At 43.4% G+C, this 12,135-nt stretch overlaps 1 pseudogene; it reads right to left on the minus strand.

Moving 5' to 3' along the window:
• The window catches only part of LOC123489296, a 28,154-nt pseudogene extending 16,505 nt beyond the window's left edge, over positions 1 to 11,649 (minus strand).
• Between the last annotated feature and the right edge of the window lie 486 nt (positions 11,650 to 12,135).

Below are 12,135 nucleotides of genomic sequence, written 5' to 3' on the forward strand. Positions count from 1 at the left end.
ATTCCGTCATTAGAGGATGCCTGGTTGTTCTTTAAAAGTGCTTTCCTCTCAATCTTAAATAAGCATGCCCCATTCAAAAAATTCAGAACTAAGAACAGATATAGCCCCTGGTTCTCCTCAGACTTGACTGCCCTTGACCAGCACAAAAACATCATGTGGCGTACTGCATTAGCATCGAACAGCCCCCGAGATATGCAACTTTTCAGGGAAGTCAGGAACCAATATACACAATCAGTTAGGAAAGCAAAGGCTAGCTTTTTCAAACAGAAATTTGCATCCTGTAGCACTAACTCCAAAAAGTTTTGGGACACTGTAAAGTCCATGGAGAATAAGAGCACCTCCTCCCAACTGCCCACTGCACTGAGGCTAGGAAACACTGTCACCACTGATAAATCTACAATAATCAAGAATTTCAACAAGCATTTTGCTACGGCTGGCCATGCTTTCTACCTGGCTACCACTACCCCGGCCACCAGCTCTGCACCCTCCGCTGCAAGATGCCCATGCCCCCACCCCCGCTTCTCCTTTACACAAATTCAGACAGCTGATGTTCTGAAAGAGATGAAAAATCTGGACCCCTACAAATCAACTGGGCTAGACAATCTGGACCCTTTCTTTCTAAAATTAGCCGCCGAAATTGTCGCAACCCCTTCTACTAGCCTGTTCAACCTATCTTTCGTAACGTCTGAGATCCCCAGAGATTGGAAAGCTGCCGCAGTCATCCCCCTCTTCAAAGGGGGTGACACTCTAGATCCAAACTGTTACAGACTTATATCCATCCTGCCCTGCCTTTCGAAAGTTTTTGAAAGCCAAGTTAACAAACAGATCACCGACCATTTCGCATCCCACCGTACCTTCTCCGCTATGCAATCCAGTTTCCGAGCTGGTCATGGGTGCACCTCAGCCACGCTCAAGGTCCTAAACGATATTATAACCGCGATCGATAAAAGACAGTACTGCGCAGCAGTCTTCATTGACCTGGCCAAGGCTTTTGACTCTGTCAACCACCGCATTCGTATTGGCAGACTAAATAGCCTTGGTTTCTCAAATGACTGCCTCGCCTGGTTCACCAACTACTTCTCAGATAGAGTTCAATGTGTCAAATCGGAGGGCCTGTTCTCTGGACCTCTGGCAGTCTCTATGGGGGTGCCACAGGGTTCAATTCTCGGGCTGACTCTATTCTCTGTGTATATCAATGATGTTGCTCTTGCTGCTGGTGATGTTCGGATCCACCTCTATGCGGACGACACCATTTTGTATACATCTGGCCCTTCATTGGACACTGTGTTAACAAACCTCCAAACGAGCTTCAACGCCATACAACACTCCTTCCGTAGCCTCCAACTGCTCTTAAACACTAGTAAAACTAAATGCATGCTCTTCAACCGAACGCTGCTTGCACCCGCCCACCCGTCTAGAATCACTACTCTCAGCGGGTCTGACCTAGAGTATGTGGACAACTACAAATACCTAGGTGTCTGGTTAGACTGTAAACTCTCCTTCCAGACTCACATTAAGCATCTCCAATCAAAAGTTAGATCTAGAATCGGCTTCCTATTTCGCAACAAAGCCTCCTTCACTCATGCTGCCAAACATGCCCTCGTAAAACGGACTATCCTACCGATCCTTGACTTCGGCGATGTCATTTACAAAATAGCCTCCAACACTCTACTCAGCAAATTGGATGTAGTCTATCACAGTGCCATCCGTTTTGTCACCAAAGCCCCATATACTACCCACCATTGTGACCTGTACGCTCTTGTTGGCTGGCCCTCACTACATAATCGTTGCCAAACCCACTGGCTCCAGGTCATCTATAAATCACTGCTAGGCAAATCCCTGTCTTATCTTAGCTCACTGGTCACCATAGCAACACCCACCCGTAGTCTGCGCTCCAGCAGGTATATCTCACTGGTCATCCCCAAAGCCAACACCTCCTTTGGCCGCCATTCCTTCTAGTTCTCTGCTGCCAATGACTGGAACGAACTGCAAAAATCTCTGAAGCTGGAGACTTATCTCCTTCACTAACTTTAAGCATCAGTTGTCAGAGCAGCTTGCCGATCACTGCACCTGTACACAGCCCATCTGTAATTAGCCCATCCAACTACCTCATCCCCATATTGTTATTTATTTTGCTCATTTGCACCCCAGTATCTCTATTTGCACATCATCTTTTGCACATCTATCATTCCAGTGTTAATACGAAATTGTAACTATTTTGCACTATGGCCTATTTATTGCCTTACCTCCATAATTTACTACATTCGCACACACTGTATATATATTTTCTGTTGTATTTTTGACTTTATGTTTTGTTTACCCCATATGTAACTCTGTATTGTTGTTTTTATCGCACTGCTTTGCTTTATCTTGGCCAGGTCGCAGTTGTAAATGAGAACTTGTTCTCAACTGGCTTACCTGGTTAAATAAAGGTGAAATTAAATAAATAAATAAAAATAAAATGTACCTAAATAATTAAGTTTAATTGTCAAGTTACTGTTCTAAACCAATGTTATTTGGAATATTCCATGATTATTATTAAAGGTAGAGATGTCATTGTAAAAGCCTTACTGCGGACGTGGTTCTCAGCACAGTAGAGCATATCAGCTGCATGGATAAACTGGTATCCAGAGCCTCGGACCCGGAGCTCAGCCTCAGTGTAGCCCAGCACGATCTTCCCCCTGCAATGCAATAAGATTCACAACAACACCATTATTATAGACGAGACGATAGTCGTCTATTATAGGCATTGGTTGAAGCTCAGTGTTAAATTAAAATCTCCCTATCATACGTAAGCCAAAATGACACCAATCTCAATGAAAATTCGCAAATCAACTTGGAGGTACACACACTCTCCGCCTCTGTCATGAGCCATTCGTCCGTTACCGAGAACCACATACCACATTTTTTAACAGGGCAGTTAGCAATTGAGTTTTAAGAGTATTTCTTGCGCCTACCTAGCTCAAATTCTAGACATTTGATTAAAACGAGACTATAGAGTCCATGAAGTGACCATTGGACTTAAAATATGCCAGATTGACTAAGTTTGTAGGTGCAGCAGTTTTTATTAAATGTATAATTTATCGTTCTCACGTGCACATTTCTGTCTGTTAAGAAACAACAATCATCTACCTTTTTGTAGCTGACAATGCTAACATCTTTTTTAGCAGAAACTCAGAGTTCTAACACTGGGTTGGTTGCTTGGCAACAACACAGCTGCTTGCACCATGCTGCCAGTCATAAGAAGTGTATGCGAACAAACCTAGGCTAATGTATATAGCTAGCTATATGGTGGTATTCAAGCTGAGGTTAATCAATAATTGCAAAAATATATTTTGATTAGCTAGGTAGCTAACGTTACCTAACTAATGTTAGCTTGCTTGTACAAAGTCCAGCAGCTAGCCTCTGTAGCTCGCTAACACCAGTCAGCTGAAAGCTAGCTAGCTAACCAACAGGCAAATACAGATCGCTAGCCAATGAATGTGGTTTTGTTTTCATTAGATAGGTAGCTAGCTAGCTAACATAACATTATACCAGCCAGATGAGCTAACGTTGGCTAGGTAGCTAACCAACAAGCGATGAAAGCTAGCTAGCTAGCTATATTTTGCCAAGTAGGGTTTTTCACATATGGCTAAAGTCATCATGTGGAAACTGCTGATCTAGACACTTGCGTGTAATTGGAGCACAAACAAATATGCGTAATATTTTCTTCAGCTAGCTAAGTAACCTTAGCCAACGTAAGACTTTACCATTAGCTAACGTGTATGACCAGTTCATGCAAAACAATATATCATAATATATCATTCATTCTAGCACAAAACATAACTAGTTAGTTAAGTTAAATGTAAAACCACCAAACTTGGGGAAACTGCCATGCCAATCACATTCATTTGCATTGTACAGACCAAGCTACGGTAACGTTAAGACGAAGTAGCCAGATTTCAGACAGGACAAACACTGCAGTTAGCTACGCTACATTTCCTCGACTAAGAACAACCAAGAACACAGAACCTCAGATGTGCATGCTTACCAGACTGACAGCATCGCTGTTTCAATCACTTGTCGAATATATTCCAGCTCCGGCATAAACTCCCTCTCCTGCCGTCTTGACATTTATAATCCAAATGTGTGCTGACTGATCAACACAGTGTCAAATTACTTTTACGTGTGTTCACAGAAAATCTGAAATCACCATCCACAAGTTAAACGTAGTCAGGGGCCTCCACACGCTGCACCAGGTTAAAACAACAACATCAGAATTGTTGCTTGCTTAGTGACTTGCTGTGTGCCAGTCAGTCTCTTTGACTAGACGTACCATAGTAAATGTACATCTGAAATAAGTATGTTATGTTATGTTTGGTATGGTTACATAAGACAGAAGGTTACTTAAAGGACACTTCTCCTATTTCTGAAGTAAATCTCTATTTTTGATGTAAATGGCATGTTCTCAAAAACAAGCCAAATCACAAAAAAGTGTCTGGACCCTTCTATAACATGCCATCACAAATAGAGATTTACTTCAGAAATAGGAAAAGTCTCGAGGGTGGTTGGTCGGGGTGGAAGGATGGGCATATAACGCGAATGTCTAGCAACCCAAAAGTTGTTTGAATGTCATCATGGACAACTTTAGCATTTTAGCTAAATACCTATTTTGCAACTACTTAGCATGTTAGCTAACCCTTCCCCTAACCTTAACCCTTTAACATAACTCCTAACCTTAACCCTAACCCCTAGCCTAGCTAACATTAGCCGCCTAGCTAACGTTAGCCACAACAAATTGGAATTCGTAACATATCATACATATTGCAAATTCATAAGGAGGAGATATTTTGATCATTCTTTCGTTTATAGTTTTGACAGCCCCCTCCTGACACACACACTTATTTACATTTATTAGGTGGCTCTTAAAAGAGCCTTTGGGTTTGTGGAGAGGCAGGCAAGTGGCAGTGAGTGTGTACTACTGCATGCATCTTGCTAGAAAGGAGGAGAGATCAGCTCTAAGACTCTCAAGGAAGAGGTTGTTGCACTCATTTGTGAGATGCACGCCATCCCTCCCTTGGTTTTTGCCCTAGCACTACACAGATGACTCAAATAACCAACTCATCATCAAGCTTTGATTATTTGAATCAGCTGTGTAGTGCTATGGCAAAAAACTAAACGTGCACCCAGGGGTGCCCCAGGACCAAGTTTGGGAAACCCTGTCCTACGGTAATACCCAGGGACACAGTGATTTATGGCAAAGTGGCCGATTGTGGGCATGCGCCTGTCACAGAGAAATGCAAACACCAGCTGGTTGAGAGAGCGCCGGGCCATCTCTATGAGCTTGTTGATGTCCTCCTCCCACTGGAACATCTAACTCCTCCACTGTGTGATGTCAGAGTAGACCACCATTGTTCTGCGGAACATTCAGATGACGACCTCCAAATCAGCTTGCATCTGACACACCAGGGCTGTCTCCTTTGTGTGTCCCAAGTCATTTCCACCGAGGTGGATGACTATGATATATTCACAGTCTCACCTCGCCTTAGCGAGAGAGAATTTTTCAGAACCCTTTCATTGAGAACAGCTCATCCATATGTTGCGCTCCTGTAGTAATCTAGCCAGCTATACTGTTTAATCGCATAGTAAATATTTGCTTCAGTCTTTGTTTCCTTGCTCTTGCCAATTTGCTTTGAGCAACAATCAGTAGGAGTATAAGCTGGGATCTTATCAATAAATACAATTGATAAAACGTACGACATTGTGAGGGTTCACAAGGAGAGCAAGTGTTAGGCTGTATTATAAACTGGGTGGTTTGAGCCCTGAATGCTGATTGGCTGAATGCCGTGGTACAACAGACCGTATACCACGGGTATGACAAAACATTTACTTTTACTCTTCTAATTACGTTGGTAACCAGTTTATAATAGCAATAAGGCACCTCGGGGGTTTGTGGTATATGGCCAATATACCACAGCTAAGGGCTGTATCCAGGCACTCCGCATTGCGTCATGAAAAAGAACAGCCCTTAGCCGTGGTATATTGGCCATATACCACACCCCCTCGGGCCTTATTGCTTAATTATAATGTTGTATAATAATGTTGCATAATCACCTTCCGGTGTAAAAAGCATGGAAATAAAATAAAGAATATATATTTTTAAGTGAGAATAGGCATTGGTCTGAAGCCGAAAAGAAAGGAAATTCACGAGCACCCATGCTCTACCAAGGTTTTCCAGCACACAGCTTTGACCTACTACAGTAGCTATGTTGATATTGTACTTCAAACTATGTGTCATTTGGTTGTATGTATTTTTAGACCTAGGCCTATTGTAAATTTGTATTATTGTTGCGTCACCATCATAATTGCAAAAATAAATACATATACAAACATAACTTTAAGCAACACATTATTTTGACCGAGGTAATGAACTGTCCATTGATCAGCACAGCAATTGATAAAACAGGATAATGTTTGAAACACAATTGGTTCTGAGCTTATGTCAGTATTACACAGGTAAGCTAACAGTTACAGAAATCAGGCATGCAGACAGGCTCTATCTATCTGAGCTACTATGTCCAACCTGTTGTTAAGTTGGGTACCTACTGACCAAAAAAGGATGTTATTATGATCATGTTTTTTCAATGACATGTTTTGCTAAAATAAAGTTTTAAGGAAATACAGGCATGCATCACATTACTACAAGACAAAACAGCTCAATCAAATCTGAAAGTCTTGTAAGTATAAAAGCAAAGCTTGCTTTGAGATAACGTCTTACTGTGGTGTGTGAAGAATCAAATACTTTACCTTGCATGTGGTACAAAACACATTATTGTGGAAGCACCTCCTCTAAGAGTATGAATTAGGCTGTTTGAGAAGGTTTGAATTCTATTCAACCTGCCTACACATAGTTTGAAGTACAATACCAACATAGCTACTGTAGTAGGTCAAAGCTGTGTGCTGTAAAACCTTGGTAGAGCATTGGTGGAATAGGCATTGTCGTGCCCATGTGAATTTCCTTTCTTTTTCGGCTTCAGACTATTCTCACTTAAAACGTAGTTTTTTGTTTTTTATTAGAGACAGAATAATCATTGTAAGACCATTATACAATAGGACATCAACGGCCGTGAAAATATGTTTGAATTACCACTACTTCAAACATATTATAGCCATTATAGCTCTATCGACCCAGAGCATATTGGATTTTCTGCCGGAATCACTGGACCCTAGCGCCGGATCATCGCAACCAGCTAGCTGCAACCAAATGGCTGTTGTCGTTGGCTAATTACCATTGACCCTTAGCAAGCACCAGTTAGCCTTGAGCTAGCTTCGAGCCAGGCCCATCTCCCGGCTATCTACCTCTCTGTCAACCGGACGAGACCTCCTAGTGTTGACACGGAGCCCCGCCGATCCAACACGACTGGTTTGCTGACGAAATCGTCTGATGTGGTTTCAACAGGCTTCCCGTTACGACGTCGACCACGAAGATCCATCTGCTAGCCCCGGCCCGCTAGCACACGCAAGCCGGGCCTCTTGCTCGCCAGTGCTGTAGCAGCCCCAAAACTACCTCCGAACTCTCCTATTGCTGTTCACCGGACCTTATGATAACTCAGCTATTCAGCTGATGCCTGCTGGACTGTTCCTTTATACGGTACCGCATCCTGTTTATGTTTAGCCTCAGCCCAAACTTTGTCGCCATTACCAGCTGTTGTCTTAGCTCTCTCGAATCACACCTGTGATTGCTTTAAGCCTCTCTCCCATGTCAATATGCCTTGCTTATTGCTGTTTTGGTTATTTCTTATACTCATATCCTTCCATATCCTTGTCTGTACATAATGCCCTGAATCTATTCTACAATGCCCGGAAATCTGCCCCTTTTTTTTCTCTGTACCCAATGCACTAGAAGACCAGTTCTTAAAGCCTTTAGCCGTATCCTTATTCTACTCCTCCTCTGTTCCTCTGGTGATGTAGAGGTTAACCCAGGCCCTGTAGCCCCCAGTATCACTCCTACTCCCCAGGCGTTATCGTTTGTTGACTTCTGTAACCGTAAAAGCCTTGGTTTCTTGCACGTTAACATCAGAAGCCTCCTCCCTAAGTTTGAGTTATTCACTGCGTTAGCACACTCCGCCAACCCTGATGTTCTAGCAGTGTCTGAATCCTGGCTTAGGAAGGCCACCAAAAATTCAGAAATATCCATCCCCAACTACAACATTTTCCGTCTCGATAGAACTGACAAAGGTGGTGGAGTTGCAATCTACTGTAGAGATAGCCTGCAGAGCTCTATCATACTATCCAGGTCTGTGCCCAAACAGTTTGAGCTTCTACTTCTAAAAATCCACCTTTCCAGAAATAAGTCTCTCACTGTTGCTGCTTGCTACAGACCCCCCTCAGCCCGAGCTGTGCCCTGGACACCATATGTGAACTGATTGCCCCCCATCTATCCTCAGAGTTCGTACTGCTTGGTGACCTAAACTGGGATATGCTTAACACCCCGGCCAACCTACAATCTAAACTAGAGGCCCTCAATCTCAAACAAATTATCAACGAACCTACCAGGTCCAACCCAAAATCTGTAAACATGGGCACCCTCATAGATATCATCCTGACAAATGTACCCTCTAAATACACCTCCGCTGTCTTCAACCAGGATCTCAGCAATCACTGCCTTATTGTCTGCGTCCGTAATGGGTCCGCGGTCAAACGACCACCCCTCATCATTGTCAAACGCTCCCTAAAACACTTTAGCGAGCAGGCCTTTCTAATTGACCTGGCCTGGGTATCCTGGATGGATATTGACTTCATTCCGTCAGTAGAGGATGTTTGGTTGTTCTTTAAATGTGCTTTCCTTTTAATCTTAAATAAGCATGCCCCATTCAAAAAATGCAGAACTAAGAACAGATATAGCCCCTGGTTCTCCTCAGACTTGACTGCCCTTGACCAGCACAAAAACATCCTGTGGCGTACTGCATTAGCATCGAACAGCCCCCGCGATATGCAACTTTTCAGGGAAGTCAGGAACCAATATACACAATCAGTTAGGAAAGCAAAGGCTAGCTTTTTCAAACAGAAATGTGCATCCTGTAGCACTAACTCCAAAACGTTTTGGGACACTGTAAAGTCCATGGAGAATAAGAGCACCTCCTCCCAACTGCCCACTGCACTGAGGCTAGGAAACACTGTCACCACCGATAAATCTACAATAATCAAGAATTTCAACAAGCATTTTGCTACGGCTGGCCATGCTTTCCACCTGGCTACCACTACCCCGGCCACCAGCTCTGCACCCTCCGCTGCAAGTTGCCCATGCCCCCACCCCCGCTTCTCCTTTACACAAATTCAGACAGCCGATGTTCTGAAAGAGCTGAAAAATCTGGACCCCTACAAATCAGCTGGGCTAGACAATCTGGACCCTTTCTTTCTAAAATTAGCCGCCGAAATTGTCGCAACCCCTTTTACTAGCCTGTTCAACCTATCTTTCGTAACGTCTGAGATCCCCAGAGATTGGAAAGCTGCCGTGGTCATAAAGGGGGTGACACTCTAGATCCAAACTGTTACAGACTTATATCCATCCTGCCCTGCCTTTCTAAAGTTTTTGAAAGCCATGTTAACAAACAGATCACCGACCATTTCGTATCCCACCGTACCTTCTCCGCTATGCAATCCAGTTTCCGAGCTGATCATGGGTGCACCTCAGCCACGCTCAAGGTCCTAAACGATATTATAACCGCAATCGATAAAAGACAGTACTGCGCAGCCGTCTTCATTGACCTGGCCAAGGCTTTTGACTCTGTCAACCACCGCATTCTTATTGGCAGACTAAATAGCCTTGGTTTCTCAAATGACTGCCTCGCCTGGTTCACCAACTACTTCTTAGATAGAGTTCAATGTGTCAAATCGGAGGGCCTGTTGTCTGGACCTCTGGCAGTCTCTATGGGGGTGCCACAGGGTTCAATTCTCGGGCCGACTCTATTCTCTGTGTATATCAATGATGTCGCTCTTGCTGCTGGTGACGCTCGGATCCACCTCTATGCGGACGACACCATTTTTGTATACATCTGGCCCTTCATTGGACACTGTGTTAACAAACCTCCAAACGAGCTTCAACGCCATACAACACTCCTTCTGTAGCCTCCAACTGCTCTTAAACACTAGTAAAACTAAATGCATGCTCTTCAACCAAACGCTGCTTGCACCCGCCCACCCGACTAGAATCACTACTCTCGGCGGGTCTGACCTAGAGTATGTGGATAACTACAAATACCTAGGTGTCTGGTTAGACTGTAAACTCTCCTTCCAGACTCACATTAAGCATCTCCAATCAAAAGTTAGATCTAGAATCGCCTTCCTATTTCGCAACAAAGCCTCCTTCACTCATGCTGACAAACATGCCCTCGTAAAACGGACTATCCTACCAATCCTTGACTTCGGCGATGTCATTTACAAAATAGCCTCCAACACTCTACTCAGCAAATTGGATGTAGTCTATCACAGTGCCATCTGTTTTGTCACCAAAGCCCCATATACTACCCACCATTGTGACCTGTACGCTCTTGTTGGCTGGCCCTCACTACATAATCGTTGCCAAACCCACTGGCTCCAGGTCATCTATAAATCACTGCTAGGCAAATCCCCGTCTTATCTTAGCTCATTGGTCACCATAGCAACACCCACCCGTAGTCTGCGCTCCAGCAGGTATATCTCACTGGTCATCCCCAAAGCCAACACCTCCTTTGGCCGCCATTCCTTCCAGTTCTCTGCTGCCAATGACTGGAACGAACTGCAAAAATCTCTGAAGCTGGAGACTCTTATCTCCCTCACTAACTTTAAGTGTCAGTTGTCAGAGCAGCTTACCGATCACTGCACCTGCACCTGCACACAGCCATTCTGAAATTAGCCCATCAAACTACCTCATCCCCATATTGTTATTTATTTTGCTAATTTGCACCCCAGTATCTCTACTTGCACATAATCTTTTGCACATCTATCATTCCAGTGTTAATACGAAATTGTAACTATTTTGCACTATGGCCTATTTATTGCCTTACCTCCATAATGTACTACATTCACATACACTGTATATATATTTTCTGTTGTATTTCTGACTTTATGTTTTGTTTACCCCATATGTAACTCTGTGTTGTTGTTTTTATCGCACTGCTTTGCTTTATCTTGGCCAGGTCGCAGTTGTAAATTAGAACTTGTTCTCAACTGGCTTACCTGGTTAAATAAAGGTTAAAAAAAATAAAAATTTAAAAAGATATGACACGAAATTGCTCTTCATAGCAACAAACACCCTAGCAACACCCCAGCAGGCAAAACTGGACGAAATGATGTCATTACAACCAGATTACAACGAGTTCCGTTTTTAAAAGGGTTTGTAATGACGCTATTTCAACCAGCTATACTCAGTGGAACTTTAACAACATTCCATCATAATGTGAAGTAAGACTGAATCGTGTGGGCATACTTGGCGTCGCAGGCCATGGGGGTGAAGTCCAGCTTGTGTTTGGTCCTGAAGATCATGTTCTTGGTCCTGATTTCCAGGATGGATGGGGGCTGGAGGGGGGTAGCGATGGCAAACAGGGCCAGCTGGGGGGGCATGTTGCAGCCATCATCCAGCCGGTAGTTCTGGCCATGCAGGAACTTCAGACGACCCTGGAGGGTCAGAGCCTGGGGAGAAAAAACAGAGAGCTGGTTGGTATGGCAGGAACCTTCAGGTCCAGGCTTCCTCATATTTGTTTGGAAACCAATAGCTGAGTAATGAACGAGATTTGGGGGGATAGCAACGTGAGACTACAGTAGTACTAACAGTAAATACTAAAAGTATACTATTATATACAATATTAAAATAATGAAATAAAATAGTAGTATTTAAATAGTACTAGTATTTGCTTTGTTTCAAATATGCACTTGATTGAACTTGTCTGACACCAATGGGATAGTTTCAAAAGTGCAAAGTGCAAACCCTGCCCATCTGACACCATCAATCAATTCAATCAATTTTATTTTATATAGCCCTTCTTACATCAGCTAATATCTCGAAGTGCTTTACAGAAACCCAGCCTAAAACCCCAAACAGCTAGTAATGCAGGTGTAGAAGCACGGTGGCTAGGAAAAACTCCCTAGAAAGGCCAAAACCTAGGAAGAAACCTAGAG

The sequence above is a fragment of the Coregonus clupeaformis genome, unplaced genomic scaffold (genome assembly GCF_020615455.1).
Source record: "Coregonus clupeaformis isolate EN_2021a unplaced genomic scaffold, ASM2061545v1 scaf2984, whole genome shotgun sequence".
Lineage (NCBI taxonomy): Eukaryota > Metazoa > Chordata > Actinopteri > Salmoniformes > Salmonidae > Coregonus > Coregonus clupeaformis.